The sequence below is a fragment of the Lissotriton helveticus genome, chromosome 7 (assembly GCF_964261635.1).
Source record: "Lissotriton helveticus chromosome 7, aLisHel1.1, whole genome shotgun sequence".
NCBI lineage: Eukaryota > Metazoa > Chordata > Amphibia > Caudata > Salamandridae > Lissotriton > Lissotriton helveticus.
The window spans coordinates 1,379,549,990-1,379,566,215 of NC_136068.1; positions in this window are offsets into that span (position 1 = coordinate 1,379,549,990).

Below are 16,226 nucleotides of genomic sequence, written 5' to 3' on the forward strand. Positions count from 1 at the left end.
AGAACTCCACTAGCTCATCCCATGATTGAGTTTGATGCTGGACAAAAAAAAACTTATACCGTCCAGAAAAAAATTATTCTTGGTCTTCCAGGTTTCCAGTAAGCAAATAATTTGATATGACCTGGCAAAAAATACCCATCTGTCATCAGTAAACTTGGAAGACAGACCTGCCACATTCCAAGATATAAGGCTAAATTCTCTCCCAGGATTTCGATTTATATTACTCGGGGGGGGGGGGAATAGAGAGAGAGGCTCCTGAGATCTCTCCTGGGGCATATGATTAATCATGGGAAGCACATGAATGGGTGGGGCTGATACAATCTCATTAGGGCTTGATATTAATGGGGGTAAACTTTCTCTACACTCTGTCTTAGGGGATCAATTTGTTCGCGGAGTGGGACGTCATTCTCCTCCACCTCCTGAAGTCAATCCAACTCATTCAAATCTGCAAGGAGGCCATAAGAGTTTGAAAGTGGCAACGGCTGCCTCAAGCCTCCTTCTTCCAGCCTACCCCTTATGGGCAGTACCTCCCCTGGAAATCGCTGCAGGGGTCTGTAGAAAAACCCCAGAGGAAGTAGTATAATGCATGAGGTTGGGAAAAATGATTTAGGTGCCCCAGAAATAATTTTACATGCTGACTCAGGGTAGTGTACCGAGATGATGATGCAGTCTCCCTCAAAGGATTTCCTTGATGGACCCCTCCACGCCAGCCTCCTCGCCATCAAAATATCCTTATTGTCCGTGACAGAGTGCCCAGAGTGCAAGGCCAACCAGTGGGAAACTGTCTTAATTAGTTGGACAGTAGATTCCGCTTTATAGGCAAAATCACTGAATAGGGAGCACACGCTGGGGAAAAATCAATCACAGGGAGCTGGTGAACCTTGGATGATTGCGCCCCTATGTAAGGGGCGTCTTTGAAGCCTAGGGCCTGGTGGGCCCATGCGGCACTAAGAACACCCTCTCCCGCTGTGCCAAGACCAGTGACCAGACCCTAGCGCTGTATGTTGGGCCATAACTCCCTTGGGCTTTAGGAGGACATCAACGTGTGGGGCACCACTGTTACTCAAGGGAATGGGAGGAGGGCAGGTATCACCTAATGAGGGGCACGCTGGTGATTGAAAAGGTGGGTGTTTTTCCACTGAGGTCAAACAAATATCCATCGTGCTAGCCAAATCCCTAGTTGCTAACTCCAATTTGTCCAGTCTTTTCAGGAGCGGAGATAAAAAATCCATAAGAGTCACGATGATGTTATGTGGAGCTGGCACCAGGTGGGGCAGCAATTCCTCCAAAAGCGGCCCGTTTGCATTAATCGCATGACCCTGTCGTGTAATCACAGGAGCTTCCATGGTTTTCTTTACCTTCCATTTTTGTTTAGGGGCGGGGAAGCTCTCTGGGTCAGGAGATGGAGTAGACGGGGAAGGATAGGCTCAAGCCTCGAGGCAAAGGGCTCGTGTGGGGAAGAGTCCACTGCGACTAAAATTGAAGCTGAGAAAGCGGCGGGAAAGACCTGGGCCGTGGGGGTCATTGGCAAGGTAGATGGCAAACTTAGTCCCTAACATCCTAAATCTAATGAGAGCCGCCTCTCCGCCCGTACTATCTCCTTTTTGATGGCACCCACTGCCTTTGCCAGAAACGTGTCAATGGTACGGCACAGATGACCCATAGGGGTTTCTAGCTGAGCCTTCCTTCTTCCCATTATGCTGGTTCAAACAAAGCCCGAAGTCAAAGGATCCAATAACCCGGAAAGCCCAGGGGGGCGGGGGCAGCAAAATTTATACTTGTGGTTATTTCGAATGTGCTCAAAGTACACACGAAAATCCACAGCATAACTAACCCTCAGGAGCTTTTGAAAGTGCCTCCAGGCGCATGGTACCGGCATCGGGGGTGGTGTGCCGCAAAGGAACCTGGGACTTGTGGTCCTGTCCCGCTCCTCAGCAACGTACCGGCAGTGGTGGCAGCGAATTCACAGGCGGCCCGTGCTGCGGGAGCCCTCAGGAGCTTTTGAAAGCGCCTCCAGGCGCGTAGTGCGAGCGTGCCACCAAGGAGCCTGGGACTTGTGGTCCTGTCCCATGCCCCAGCAGAGTACCGGCAGTGGTGGTAGCGAATTCACAGGCGTGTGAGTTCATGGAGTTTATTTTCACTCTATGCTGAACAACCCAACGCGTTTTGACATGGAATACGCCTTGATCACAGGTGTGAGAGGTTTGTTCCCAGCAATCCAGCATACCTTTAAAGTGCAATGTGGTATAACAACATAGAAAACAAACAACAATCATCTTATGGTGTATGGAGCTGAGAAAGTTCATCCATCTTAGACCATGTGTTTGCGAGAATATAATACAATTAACACAAATTATGTCCAAATCGAGTCTCTATCACTAGAATGAGAATTAATAAACAACATGCATTTTCCCAATGAACAATGAATTATACTGTCTGATTCCTTTGGGCAATTTACAATGTGTTCCCGTGCCCATGCTGGATCACTATCAAAGAAATGTAGTATCACAAATGAAGAAAGATACGCACAGCTTGCGATAAGTATTAACAAGACCATTGATTTTTACGGGCTCCTGGGGTATCACTCTCCAGACCAGTAGAGTGTGCAGTGAAAATGAATGAAGAAGCAGACCCTGCTTAGGGACCGTCCCCTAGGTCACAGCGGGGAAGCCATAACAGGCTTGTAATTGTTTTGACGATATCAATAAATCAAAAAGTGTGAACAAATGTAGAACCAAAATTCCAAATGTTTATTTACATGCAGTCTGTAACTTCGAGGTTATCCAATCATTAATGAATTGATGAAACATTCATAAACAATCATAAAAGGAAAAATCCCGATGCATTTCGGGCATCAGAGTGCCCTTCTTCAGGGGCTCATCTGAAATAGAAGTCAAAAAATAAAAATGCGCTATTTCCATATCTATAGGTATAACATTAGATTACTATCACCATATCCAAAGTGTGCCCCAAGTGAATGAGGAAAGTCTGGAGCCAACAGTAGAAAAAACGAAGGGTAAAAAAGAAAAGAGTGAGGTTGACAATAGATACCTGTTGTATTACAATGTGCGGTAAAAGGAAGACCGGGTAGAAATAAGGAAAGGTATGAAACAAGGCGTGCTTCAGGTTAGAAAGAGTGCTCAAGAGAAAAAGAGTGATGCAAAAACACGGGTATTCTTACTGCCTGTAGTAACAGGAAAAAACTGACTATATTCTCCCAAATGGGCGGTGGTATCTCGGTCGTCCAACCCTGAAACAGAGCCTCGACCGCGGTTAGAAGATACAGGTAACCACCGGTAACAAGACCGGCAAACGTAAAAGGGAAAAGTACTCACTCGAAATGAGAAAAATCAGCAGCGAATTCTCAAACCACGTAACTGGAACCAGCACGGGAAGGCTGTGTATACAAAGGGCGCGTGAGTGCTTCAATATTAGTAGTGTACCCATGTACGGAGTCATGAAAAGAGTGAACGGACAAAAATACACCACGTGATCAGAACGATCGTGGCTATCATAGAGAAAAAGAATGCGCGAAAGTCGGGAGACAAGTGCATGTAGTGTGGTCGTGTCTATAATGGTGGCCATGTTGGAACGGGAAAAAAGGTGAAAAAGAAAAAGTAATCGTGCAGCAGACAGACTAGAAAAGTAAAGTCTAATGAAAAGATAAACATCCATATATGAAAACCTTCTTTGTCAGCATAAATGATTTCCAGAAACAAAAAAATAAAGTATCGTGACTAGGTATTGGATCACAACTAAACAAATAAATGTATGCAAAATAACCAAACAGTACAAACATTAAATGCAGCATAAGAAGTCAGTGAAAACAGTGTCAATATCTCATTTATAAATAACAAAGAAACTCCATTCTGTCATTGAGACCATTAGGATGCATTGTGCTCAAAAATCGGATCCAGAAGTTCTCTCTTTGTAGTAATTGACTATTCAAATCAGTTCCTTCAGGGTTTTCGACATTCTCCAAAATTAGAAATTCTAATTGTGAAACGTTGTGCTTTAGGTTGGTAAAGTGAGTTGCCAATGCTGCCTTGGTGTTTTTCAAACGAATGTTGCTTTTGTGTTCCAGGATTCGGGTCCTAATTTTGCGAGAAGTTTTCACTACATAACAAAGGCCGCATGGGCATTTGATCATGTAGATAACGTTTGAAGAGTTGCAAGTGGCGTTGACCTTTTGTTTTATCAGGGTACCTTTCATTGGATGGTTAATAGTGGCTCCACGTTTTACATTATTGCAGTTACTGCAGTTAAGACAAGGTTGGAGGCCTTTATCATTATTTTTAGTCATCAATGGTTCGCACACCGCTAGCCCCTCCTCCGGATCGCCCCTCGGGACTCTGGTACTTGTAGTGCTTTAGTGGATCACCCAGGTGGGTGCAAGTCGGTACTTGTTGGACTGATGAATCTCTAGACCCGATACATGTCCCGGGTTTTAGGATATCGCCCGAGACATGTCTCAGGTTTCGGGATAACTTCCCTCATCAGTAGAGAAAGATCGTTAGGGGTGGAAGAGAAGGCCGCCACACAACCGTCAAAGGCCTCGATGCCAGAACCGGCACGCAGGTGCGTCGTCCAAGAGCCCGTCGGCCCAAAGCTCAAGGGAGCCGTATTGTGTTTAGTCATCAATGGTTCGCACACCGATAGCCCCTCCTCCGGATCGCCCCTCGGGACTCTGGTACTTGTAGTGCTTTAGTGGATCACCCAGGTGGGTGCAAGTCGGTACTTGTTGGACTGATGAATCTCTAGACCCGATACATGTCCCGGGTTTTAGGATATCACCCGAGACATGTCTCAGGTTTCGGGATAACTTCCCTCATCAGTAGAGAAAGATCGTTAGGGGTGGAAGAGAAGGCCCCCACACAACCGTCAAAGGCCTCGATGCCAGAACCGGCACGCAGGTGCGTCGTCCAAGAGCCCGTCGGCCCAAAGCTCAAGGGAGCCGTATTGTGTTTAGTCATCAATGGTTCGCACACCGCTAGCCCCTCCTCCGGATCGCCCCTCGGGACTCTGGTACTTGTAGTGCTTTAGTGGATCACCCAGGTGGGTGCAAGTCGGTACTTGTTGGACTGATGAATCTCTAGACCCGATACATGTCCCGGGTTTTAGGATATCGCCCGAGACATGTCTCAGGTTTCGGGATAACTTCCCTCATCAGTAGAGAAAGATCGTTAGGGGTGGAAGAGAAGGCCGCCACACAACCGTCAAAGGCCTCGATGCCAGAACCGGCACGCAGGTGCGTCGTCCAAGAGCCCGTCGGCCCAAAGCTCAAGGGAGCCGTATTGTGTTTAGTCATCAATGGTTCGCACACCGCTAGCCCCTCCTCCGGATCGCCCCTCGGGACTCTGGTACTTGTAGTGCTTTAGTGGATCACCCAGGTGGGTGCAAGTCGGTACTTGTTGGACTGATGAATCTCTAGACCCGATACATGTCCCGGGTTATAGGATATCGCCCGAGACATGTCTCAGGTTTCGGGATAACTTCCCTCATCAGTAGAGAAAGATCGTTAGGGGTGGAAGAGAAGGCCGCCACACAACCGTCAAAGGCCTCGATGCCAGAACCGGCACGCAGGTGCGTCGTCCAAGAGCCCGTCGGCCCAAAGCTCAAGGGAGCCGTATTGTGTTTAGTCATCAATGGTTCGCACACCGCTAGCCCCTCCTCCGGATCGCCCCTCGGGACTCTGGTACTTGTAGTGCTTTAGTGGATCACCCAGGTGGGTGCAAGTCGGTACTTGTTGGACTGATGAATCTCTAGACCCGATACATGTCCCGGGTTTTAGGATATCGCCCGAGACATGTCTCAGGTTTCGGGATAACTTCCCTCATCAGTAGAGAAAGATCGTTAGGGGTGGAAGAGAAGGCCGCCACACAACCGTCAAAGGCCTCGATGCCAGAACCGGCACGCAGGTGCGTCGTCCAAGAGCCCGTCGGCCCAAAGCTCAAGGGAGCCGTATTGTGTTTAGTCATCAATGGTTCGCACACCGCTAGCCCCTCCTCCGGATCGCCCCTCGGGACTCTGGTACTTGTAGTGCTTTAGTGGATCACCCAGGTGGGTGCAAGTCGGTACTTGTTGGACTCATGAATCTCTAGACCCGATACATGTCCCGGGTTTTAGGATATCGCCCGAGACATGTCTCAGGTTTCGGGATAACTTCCGTCATCAGTAGAGAAAGATCGTTAGGGGTGGAAGAGAAGGCCGCCACACAACCGTCAATGGCCTCGATGCCAGAACCGGCACGCAGGTGCGTCGTCCAAGAGCCCGTCGGCCCAAAGCTCAAGGGAGCCGTATTGTGTTTAGTCATCAATGGTTCGCACACCGCTAGCCCCTCCTCCGGATCGCCCCTCGGGACTCTGGTACTTGTAGTGCTTTAGTGGATCACCCAGGTGGGTGCAAGTCGGTACTTGTTGGACTGATGAATCTCTAGACCCGATACATGTCCCGGGTTTTAGGATATCGCCCGAGACATGTCTCAGGTTTGGGATAACTTCCCTCATCAGTAGAGAAAGATCGTTAGGGGTGGAAGAGAAGGCCGCCACACAACCGTCAAAGGCCTCGATGCCAGAACCGGCACGCAGGTGCGTCGTCCAAGAGCCCGTCGGCCCAAAGCTCAAGGGAGCCGTATTGTGTTTAGTCATCAATGGTTCGCACACCGCTAGCCCCTCCTCCGGATCGCCCCTCGGGACTCTGGTACTTGTAGTGCTTTAGTGGATCACCCAGGTGGGTGCAAGTCGGTACTTGTTGGACTGATGAATCTCTAGACCCGATACATGTCCCGGGTTTTAGGATATCGCCCGAGACATGTCTCAGGTTTCGGGATAACTTCCCTCATCAGTAGAGAAAGATCGTTAGGGGTGGAAGAGAAGGCCGCCACACAACCGTCAAAGGCCTCGATGCCAGAACCGGCACGCAGGTGCGTCGTCCAAGAGCCCGTCGGCCCAAAGCTCAAGGGAGCCGTATTGTGTTTAGTCATCAATGGTTCGGACACCGCTAGACCCTCCTCCGGATCGCCCCTCGGGACTCTGGTACTTGTAGTGCTTTAGTGGATCACCCAGGTGGGTGCAAGTCGGTACTTGTTGGACTGATGAATCTCTAGACCCGATACATGTCCCGGGTTTTAGGATATCGCCCGAGACATGTCTCAGGTTTCGGGATAACTTCCCTCATCAGTAGAGAAAGATCGTTAGGGGTGGAAGAGAAGGCCGCCACACAACCGTCAAAGGCCTCAATGCCAGAACCGGCACGCAGGTGCGTCGTCCAAGAGCCCGTCGGCCCAAAGCTCAAGGGAGCCGTATTGTGTTTAGTCATCAATGGTTCGCACACCGCTAGCCCCTCCTCCGGATCGCCCCTCGGGACTCTGGTACTTGTAGTGCTTTAGTGGATCACCCAGGTGGGTGCAAGTGGGTGATCCACTATTGAACTACAAGTACCAGAATCCCAAGGGGCGATCCGGAGGAGGGGCTAGCGGTGTGCGCTCCATTGCGGTGGTTTCTGCCTTTATCATTATTGTTCGTAGGAGCTCGATCAGGTTTAGTCAACATATCCTTGAGGTTAGGACCTCTGGTGTATGCAAACATAGACGGTTGAGAATAGATATTGTGAAAATCCGGTTCAGTTGTGAGTATTGGCCAGTGTTTCATAACTATTCTTTTGTATTGATCACTCATAGTTGAGTATTTAGACGTAATCACCATCCTTTTCTGTGGTAACTCATCCTTCGGTTTAAGTAAGTCAACCCGTTTCTGTTGATTACATCTGTCAATCGCTTTTTCCAACACTTGTGTTGGGTAGCCCCGTTTTATGAATCTTGTTTCCATTTCTTTGATTTGAAAGTTGCTTTCAATGGGGTTTGACACTATTCTCTTTACTCTGAGGAATTGTGAATACGGTAGATTACATTTAAGGTTGGGTCTATGAAAACTCTGAAAGTGCAGAATACTGTTTCTGTCAGTTTCTTTGCGAAATATTGTTGTTTAAAGGTGGTCATCTTGACTTAGAATCCTGACATCCAAAAATTGGGTGCTGTTTTGGTTGATCTCGTGTGTGAACTGTATTCGATCATCAAAGGTGTTGAGTTGTACTAAGGCGCTCAATAAATCAGTTTTGTTGCCTGACCAGACAAAGAATAGGTCTTCGATGTATCTTAGGAAGGTCTTACAATGTGTGACCCAAGGTTCGCTGTGTGTGATGTGGTTCTCCTCAAAGCGGTGCATAAAAATGTTAGCATATGTGGGTGCCGCACAATTTCCCATGGATGTACCAGAGAGTTGCAGGAACCAATCGTTGTTCCATGTGAAAACGCTCTGGTAAAGTGTAAAATGTAATAGCTCCATCAACAGCATTTATAACTCTGAATGCATATTAGATCTGAGTAACACATGTTCAACTGCTTCAATCCCCAAGTCATGGGGTATTGATGTGTATAAAGATCTGACATCGGCTGTACATAGCCAGATTTCTTCCTGTGGAAGAAACTTCAATCTGTTGATTTTCTCAATGAAGTCTGCAGTGTCACGTATATAGGTATCCATGTTTTTTACAAATTGTTGGAGGTGTCTATCCAATAATTTTTCCATAAGAAGAGCGCTTTTTGGTTTTCTAATAACTTGTTATTAACTTTGTCACTGTTTGACAAATCTTCACACAACTTTCTGAAAAATATTTTATCCACCTCAGCTCCTTCCTGGAAAGTGTTGGTGTAATCTGTCAAGTGGAGGGCTGAAAAAACACAATTTCTCCATGCAATTTTCACATGGATTTTTGAACAGCGATAAACCAAAAAGACTAAATGGAATTACACAACATTTGGCAGAAAGCCAGATCATTGCCCCAAAACTAATTTTTTTAATTTGGTGTCAATCCCTTCATTAAGGTGTGTGAAATTTAGTTTCAAACTTTTTAGCTATCTGGACGGTTGGGTATCCAGGAGTCTTGTGGGAGTCTCGTGGGCACGCAGCTTCAAATTATAGAGCGATCTGAAGAAGATGCAATATTTAGATTTGCAAAAAGGATAGGCCACAAGCCAGTCCACAAAATGGTCCAACTTTATAAAAAGCACAATTGCCTATCGGTGGGCACTTACGGAGCCAGAGTCTGGGGCTGTATTGCTGCAGGAAACCTCAAGTAGTCGAGAATAGGTATTTGTGTAGGTTTTCTGGCCATTCCTAAATCCTCCTAAAGCCTTATTGTACATCTATATTTGGGTATAGGGTTCATGGAAGATTGGACATCGATGGCACCTCTTTTATTATGGATAAAGGTATGGAGCTCCCTGAATGCAGACTTTTCGAGGAAGGTATTGCTAGATTGTCGAAAATTATGGCTTAGGTGCAAAACACCTTTCATAGCCTGGAGTACAGTCATCTATTTGAGTCACCACAAAGTATAACCCCTGATCTTAAAATGGAATTCAAAGAGAGCTATGAAACTTACAAAGAGGGAATTAGACTAGAAAAATCCCTTGAAGAGTTCGTAAACATAAATAAAAAAAAATAAAAAAACTTCTTTTAATTCCAGGTGTTCACTCCTTGTTTCAGTAGAGTTAAATCCAAAGCCTCTCCGTTGGACCACCGATCCCTGAAATGATTGGTGTCCTAGGTGGAGAGACCAAGCTCTTGTGAATTTTATGGAGCGCAAACATGCATGGATATCTAGGTTTGTTCATCAGTGACTACAAATATCCATCCTCATTTATAGGTTAACATTACGATTTTTTTTTAATTTTCAGATTCTCAAATATATTATTTTATGGTTGAGGACCGGATTGTAGATATAGGTATGATTTATTGAGATTATTTAGCCTTCGATAAGTTTTATTAATATTTTTTATCCTGTTACTTAAACATGATCTATCTTGATGATTAGGTTCGGTAGGGACAAATATAGAACATACAGCCTATGGAATTACAGATACTTTCTCAATTCATTTTTTGGGTGAGTTTTAGTTGTACGGTTGCACTACTGTGGTGGTGAATTCTGTTCTTACACCTTTAGCCGTACATCACAATTTTTATTACTTTTCAATCATGATTGTAAGCTTCACTATTGGACTGGATCCGTACTTGTTTCTCTTGTGACTCAGCTTAGTACCTGAGCCCTTTTCCCCACACTCCCCTTCCCCCTCCTTTTCTTTGTCATTTTTCCTTTTCTTTTTCTACGAATAATTGAGATCACGGTGCTTTTCTTTGCGGGTTTTTCTGACACTTAAATCAGACTAACCATGGGAAACCATTATACCATAGATAGTTATGGTTTGCATTTGTTCTTGTTTTTGTAGCCCTGAGGAAGTCGGTGGGTGATTACCCAATGACGAAACACGTGTTGGGTACACTTATCATCTGGCTGTGACTGTATCAACTAAATGTAATGACTTACTATTGAATGTAACTCTACTGAAACAAGGAAGTGAACACCTGGAATTAAAAGAAGAAGTTATCAAGAACTATACGTTTACGAACTCTTGAACGTTATTGTTTTTGCTCAGGATAAAGATTTTTTGTAAATTATGATTTTGGGGCTTGTTAGTCCACAAACTTTCGAAACGTGGGGTGCCCGTTTCTATTTCATCCTTACGAGCATTTAGAGAATTACAGGAATGTTAATTTGCTCTACGGTCTTGCGCGGAATTTGACCCAGCCGCGATCATCATAATAGAAAAATCCCTTGAAATTCCTACAGTTACAATATATGCAGAGATTTACATCATACATCATCTGATATGGAGCCTTACCTGAACTGGATAGTAAATGCAGAGTATAAATGTTATTTCACTAGATTGAGGCTAAACACAGTTTATTTCCTTGTGGCTTTCCCAACAATGGGTTCCCGTTTTCCTTCCCTCCCCTGTTGCCCAGGTGACTGTGTTATTGCCCAATCCACCGCACAATATGTTCTTTTGTACTTTACATGACTTTTTTAGATTGCACTTTTTACGTCCCACCCTACCTCATAAGCTTCTTAATTCTGATAAAGAAGGCCTGATCTATCTGCAAATCTCACACTCATGTGATGTGTGCACTGCTGTTCTTAGCTATATTACTGCTGCTATCAAATTGAGAAGAACCTATGCCCTTTAAAGACTATTTGTTTTATGATGCTTTTAAAGTGTGATTTATATTTCTGAAGAAGCAAATGTTTTATTCAGTGCTTTTATGGTCCTACAATGACTGAATAAAGACGATTTTGATTTGATTTGAGAGCAATCTGAGGCCTTTTTTCTCCTCAGTCGGTAGTCCAGTGAGAGCTCTCTCTTTGATTTAATGGCCGTAACATAAAGAGAAATGTTGTGGCGCCATTACAGGACACTGGGACTTGGTACCCATGACTTGAAAATACAAAATAACAATAAAGTATAAGGGGGCAGAGTAGGGGTATCCGGACTCTTGAATCTTGTCTCCTCGGGCCAAATTAAAACCAAAAATGTTTGGTGGAGTTACAGCGATCTCATACCGCCCTCACTCCAGCGAAAGTTCAGCAGGATCGCAAACAATTTAAAAAAATGTGTGGGATGGGGGTTCCGTGGGGCAAGCTTGGCCCAGCAGCATCTCCATGTCGCGAACGGAGGAGGGTTGGGCACCCATAGGGGGTTTGGACGCAGAGTCTGGCCCCAGGCCATACAATCAAACCACAGCATGGGGAATGCCTTACCAGCAGGGGTGTTGGACACCGCCTGGCCACAGACGCTGAGGCTGAATGCAGGGTCTGGCCGCAGAAGCTCTGCATGTCGGGAGGTTGGTCATCTGCAGGGGGACGGGAATGGTAAAAACATATTACTTTTCATTTTTTTAACACATATAAAATCATTGAAAGAACAAAGGTTAATTGTAATTGTATTTATATAGAGCTTACTTTCCTGACGAGGCATCGAAGTGCTTTTCAGCGAGTAGCACACTACTCTGGAACCCAAAAAAGATTAGCAGCAGGTTAGTATAGGCAAATATGTGTTAATATGAGCGGTGGACATGCAAACCTGTTAGGTGGATTGAATAGGATAATGGAGGGATAGAAGAGTGTTCTTTGGGAGATTATAAAATGAGGCTTGGGATGAGTAAAAGGGAAAATGGAGAAGTGATACTCTCTAGAAAGGGTTTAGGGAAATCACAGTAGTAAAATAAGGTTTGAGATGAGTCAAGGGAGGAATACATGAGGAAGAAATTCGAAAGGGTTGCTTGGGAGATCATAGTAGTAATATGAGATTTGTGTGAACCAAGGAGAGATAGAGGGGGAAAAAGTCTAGAAAGGTTTATTTTAGAGAATAACCGAATCAGTATTAGAATGAGGTTTGGGATGAGACAAAGAGTGGCGGTAGAGGATATATTGCAGGGGTGGGCAGAGCTGGTAAGTGGCACTACGTGGAATTCCTTGGATTTGCCTAAAAACTCAGTGGAATTCATTGGAGTTCTGCTCCATCCTATGGAAGCAGCAGAGTCCCATACCTGGCTCGCAGCGCAGAGCGGGTTTGTCAGGGAGGGTTCCACCACACTTCCCCTGATCTCAAGACTGCCTCCAGCTCTCACCAGCTTACCTCTAGGTCAGACCAGGTGCTGCTCTTCTGCGCTCGGCATGGTACTGCCACCCCTCCTTCCACCGTGTTGGTGATCCACAGTGTTTCTCCTGCAACTAATGAAACCCCTTCACTGCAGGACTCGCGAGGAGTGAGCATTCACATGGATCAAGAGTGGAGACCTCCTTAACCCGGTCTCCACTCTCCATTTGCTTATGTGCAGTCCTCGCAAGTCCTGCAGGGTAGGGGTTTCACTTTCATCAGTTACAGAAGAAACACTGCATATCACTGCCACAGCTTCTTCATTCATGGCCCAGTGGGCAGCAGCAAAGAATCCTGCACCACTGAGGAGACAGCCCAGGCACAGATAATGCTAGCATGATTCAGCTCACTGACATCTGAAGGATGCCGGCAACTCACCGCCAAGATCCAGGTCAGGAGTAGGGGGGGGGGGGGCAGTAAAAAACACCTCCAATCAGCGGAATCTGAGGTTTTTTGCCAAATTCCATGCTCCCAGCGGAGCACAGAGTTCGAGAAACTCTGCAAAGTCCACTAGCAGAGGGGAGTTCGTCACCCATCCCTAATATATTGAGAGAGGAATAGGGTGAGACAGAGTAGGGCATTGGTCCTTTTCCATATATTGCTTTGTGGGTGATCTAAAGCAGCTCGAAGGTAGATCTTCTAGCAACCGGTAACCAATGTAGGATCCTCAAGGCAGGGGAGATGTGGGCTTGTGGCTTTACATGTAGGAGTAGGGTGGCAGCAGATTTCTTAATCTGTTGTAGTCTTTTCATAGTTGATAAAGATGATCCATAGTAGAGGCCATTGGCATAATCAAGTTTAGACAGTACAAGAGAAATAGTAGAGGCCATTGGCATAATGCAGTTTAGACAGTACAAGAGAAATAGTAGCCTCGACCTTGTGTGGAAATCCCAGGTGGGGAAAGATGTGTCACAGAGTAATTAAGCTTTAGCTTGCTAATTTGTCCCTTTGGGTATTCATTGATAGTTTGGAGTCCATGGTAAATCCAAGGTTTCTTACTTCCTTAGATACTTAAGAAGGTGGCCCAGATCGCCAGGCCAGGTGCAGAATGGGTCAGCATTTTTCCAATTGCCACATGTGAGTATCTCACATTCAATTTGAGACGGCTCTATGCCATCCACTGATCCACGTCTCTGAGGCAAATGAAGGTTTGTGGGTTTCCAATATCTTTGGGGCTTCCCAGTATAAGGAGTATTTGTGTTTCATCTGCATAGTTATTGCATGTGATCTGAAATTCATTGATCATTGCCGGTAATGGCTTCATGTAGATGTTGAAAAGAATGGGTGAGATGATTTAACAGCAATCTAGATAAAACGAGGGAAACATGTATAAGTATAAACAGTTTTTAGTATGTATATATAAGCCGCATTAGTTGTGTTTTATCATGAGCTTTTTGATACTGTGTTTTTGTATTTTTAGTTAGTTATATGTTTTATGTATATGTGAGATATTTTGTTATGTCTTAAACTTTTATGATCTAAAGTGATCAAAATATAGTCCTCTGATGACGATGATGAAGATGCAGCCTTCAGAGACCCTGGCTTTGGTGAAGTGTGTTTTGGATGAGAAAGGGCGAGAATGGATGACATTTGTTCTGTTTTAATGTTGGCTTCATAGAGACCTTGTATTAGAGTGTATCAACTGTGCCAGAGGCAGCTCAGAGGTCCAAGAGACGTAGTGCAGCAACCCTGTTGAGGTCTGCTGTGTTTTTAAGGTCATCCCAGATGGCTATGGGGACAGATGCTGTGCCTCTTACTGGGCGGACTCCTTTTTGGTAGTCTGAAAGTATGGAGTTATCTTCAATGAATTGTGACATCTGGGCAAATGCTGTTCTTTCTATTAGTTTGCCAAAGAAAGGTCCACTTGAAAATTGGGCTGTAGTTGTCGGGGTCATGCAGGTCCAGATTAGTTTTCTTTAATAATGGGTATATGTATGCCTTATTTAGGTTTTCTGGAAAGATTCCCGTAGTTACAGAATTTTTGATGATTCTTCTTACTGGTGCAGCAGCAGAGGTAGTTAAAAGAATGTTCTTGAAGATTTGTGGTGGGCAAGGGTCACAAGGGCAGCCAGCTAGCCTGATTGCTTTGATCATATCCATACATTTTCTATGTGATATTTGTTCGAAGGAATGCAGAGGCTAGATTAACCTACTCTTGAAAGGGATTTTTGGAAATGGGATGGTGCTGGTGGTTTTCCTTTTTTTTAAATAGGGGCCAATGTGTCTGGTTTTGTTGTGTAATGTTTTGCCAGTTTGTCAGTAAATTCATGAGTAAGGGGATGAGTTCCTTCTGTGCATTCAGGTTTTTGAAATGCAGTGAGAATTGTATAAAAGTTATAGTTTGCACATTTAGCATTTTTAATTCTGTCTGAATAGTACCTTTTTAGGTCGAGCCAAGGCAGCGCGCAAGCGCTACTTAGGAAATGACCTTTAGCAATCGGTCTGCACTTTTGTTACACTCGTGCTTGTGCTGGCATCCACCTTGCGGGAGCGAGCAGTAGCGCGTAGGGGCCATGTTTTTGCAATTAGCGTGGCCATGCGCACTGCTGTCTCACACTCGCCCTCCCTTGTCATTGTCAACTTGTTGATCTCTGCCAATTACTGTGATCTCCGTTTTCAGCCGAGTGTCCTAAACAAGTTTGTGACTTGTTTCTTTTCCACCGACCCCGGATCCAAAGATAGTAGATGGAAAAAATAGCAACTTTATATTCTTTTTTCTCCCTTGAAGGATGCTTTTGAATTCTGTGTACCCTCAGGCTTATTAAGATCTAATGGTGTTCTTCCTTGTAACCTCGCTGACCCTGTGGCTTTGTTGCTCTTAATATGTCTGTGGTAGCACAGTGGGAAGCTCAGGTTTATGCCAACCATAGGATAGAACACGGAAGAAAACTGTAGGTAAAGAAGGCTTCATTTGTGCAGTGCAACACAAGTCAAAAAAACATTACATACAGTAGAAAAAGCGCAGGTTGGAAACATTTTCATGAGAAAAGAACGTTGTTGCATTTCCCAAGCATGTAGGGGCTCTAACAAGAACTAGTGGTGTGTGAATAGTACCGAAGGCTGTGGAGTGTGCCTACAGTCAGCGAAATGGGGGAGTATTTCTTATTAAAGCCAGTAGTGATCGAAAGTAAAGACCTTTAGTGCAAACCTCGATATACAGTCTATTTGTTATTCCACCTAGCATAACAAAGTTAAGCTGTGGAGGAAAATGACACTCAAAGAAGGAAGACGTGAAATGCGGCACTGAAGCAACTGGTGTGGCCTTCTCAGGTGGATCTTAAACCACTACCGTCGGCATCCAGTGCACTCTTGTAAATGGGTCTTGAGTACACCCTTTCATGCGTAAAGCGCTTCACGGTACCTCAGGCGAGGGGCATGCTACATAAACACAACTGTCACCGCCAAGCCCGGATGTCTAAACAGTAGCACTTAGAAACAGTCTGAAACCCCTCATCCCTGAAACCAAGGTGAGAGTCTTCTTCATGGACCATTAAAGTGCCCCCCTTCTCCTCACACCTAGGAGGACCAGAAGGCTCTATGTCACTGTGACATTACTTCTCCATTCGTGGCCTTTGCTTTTACATATCAATGCATTCTGGGACTTGTAATCTTGGTTCATTTTAACGAGACCATCACCCCTGATAACAATGATATGTAAAAGCAAAGCCCAGGA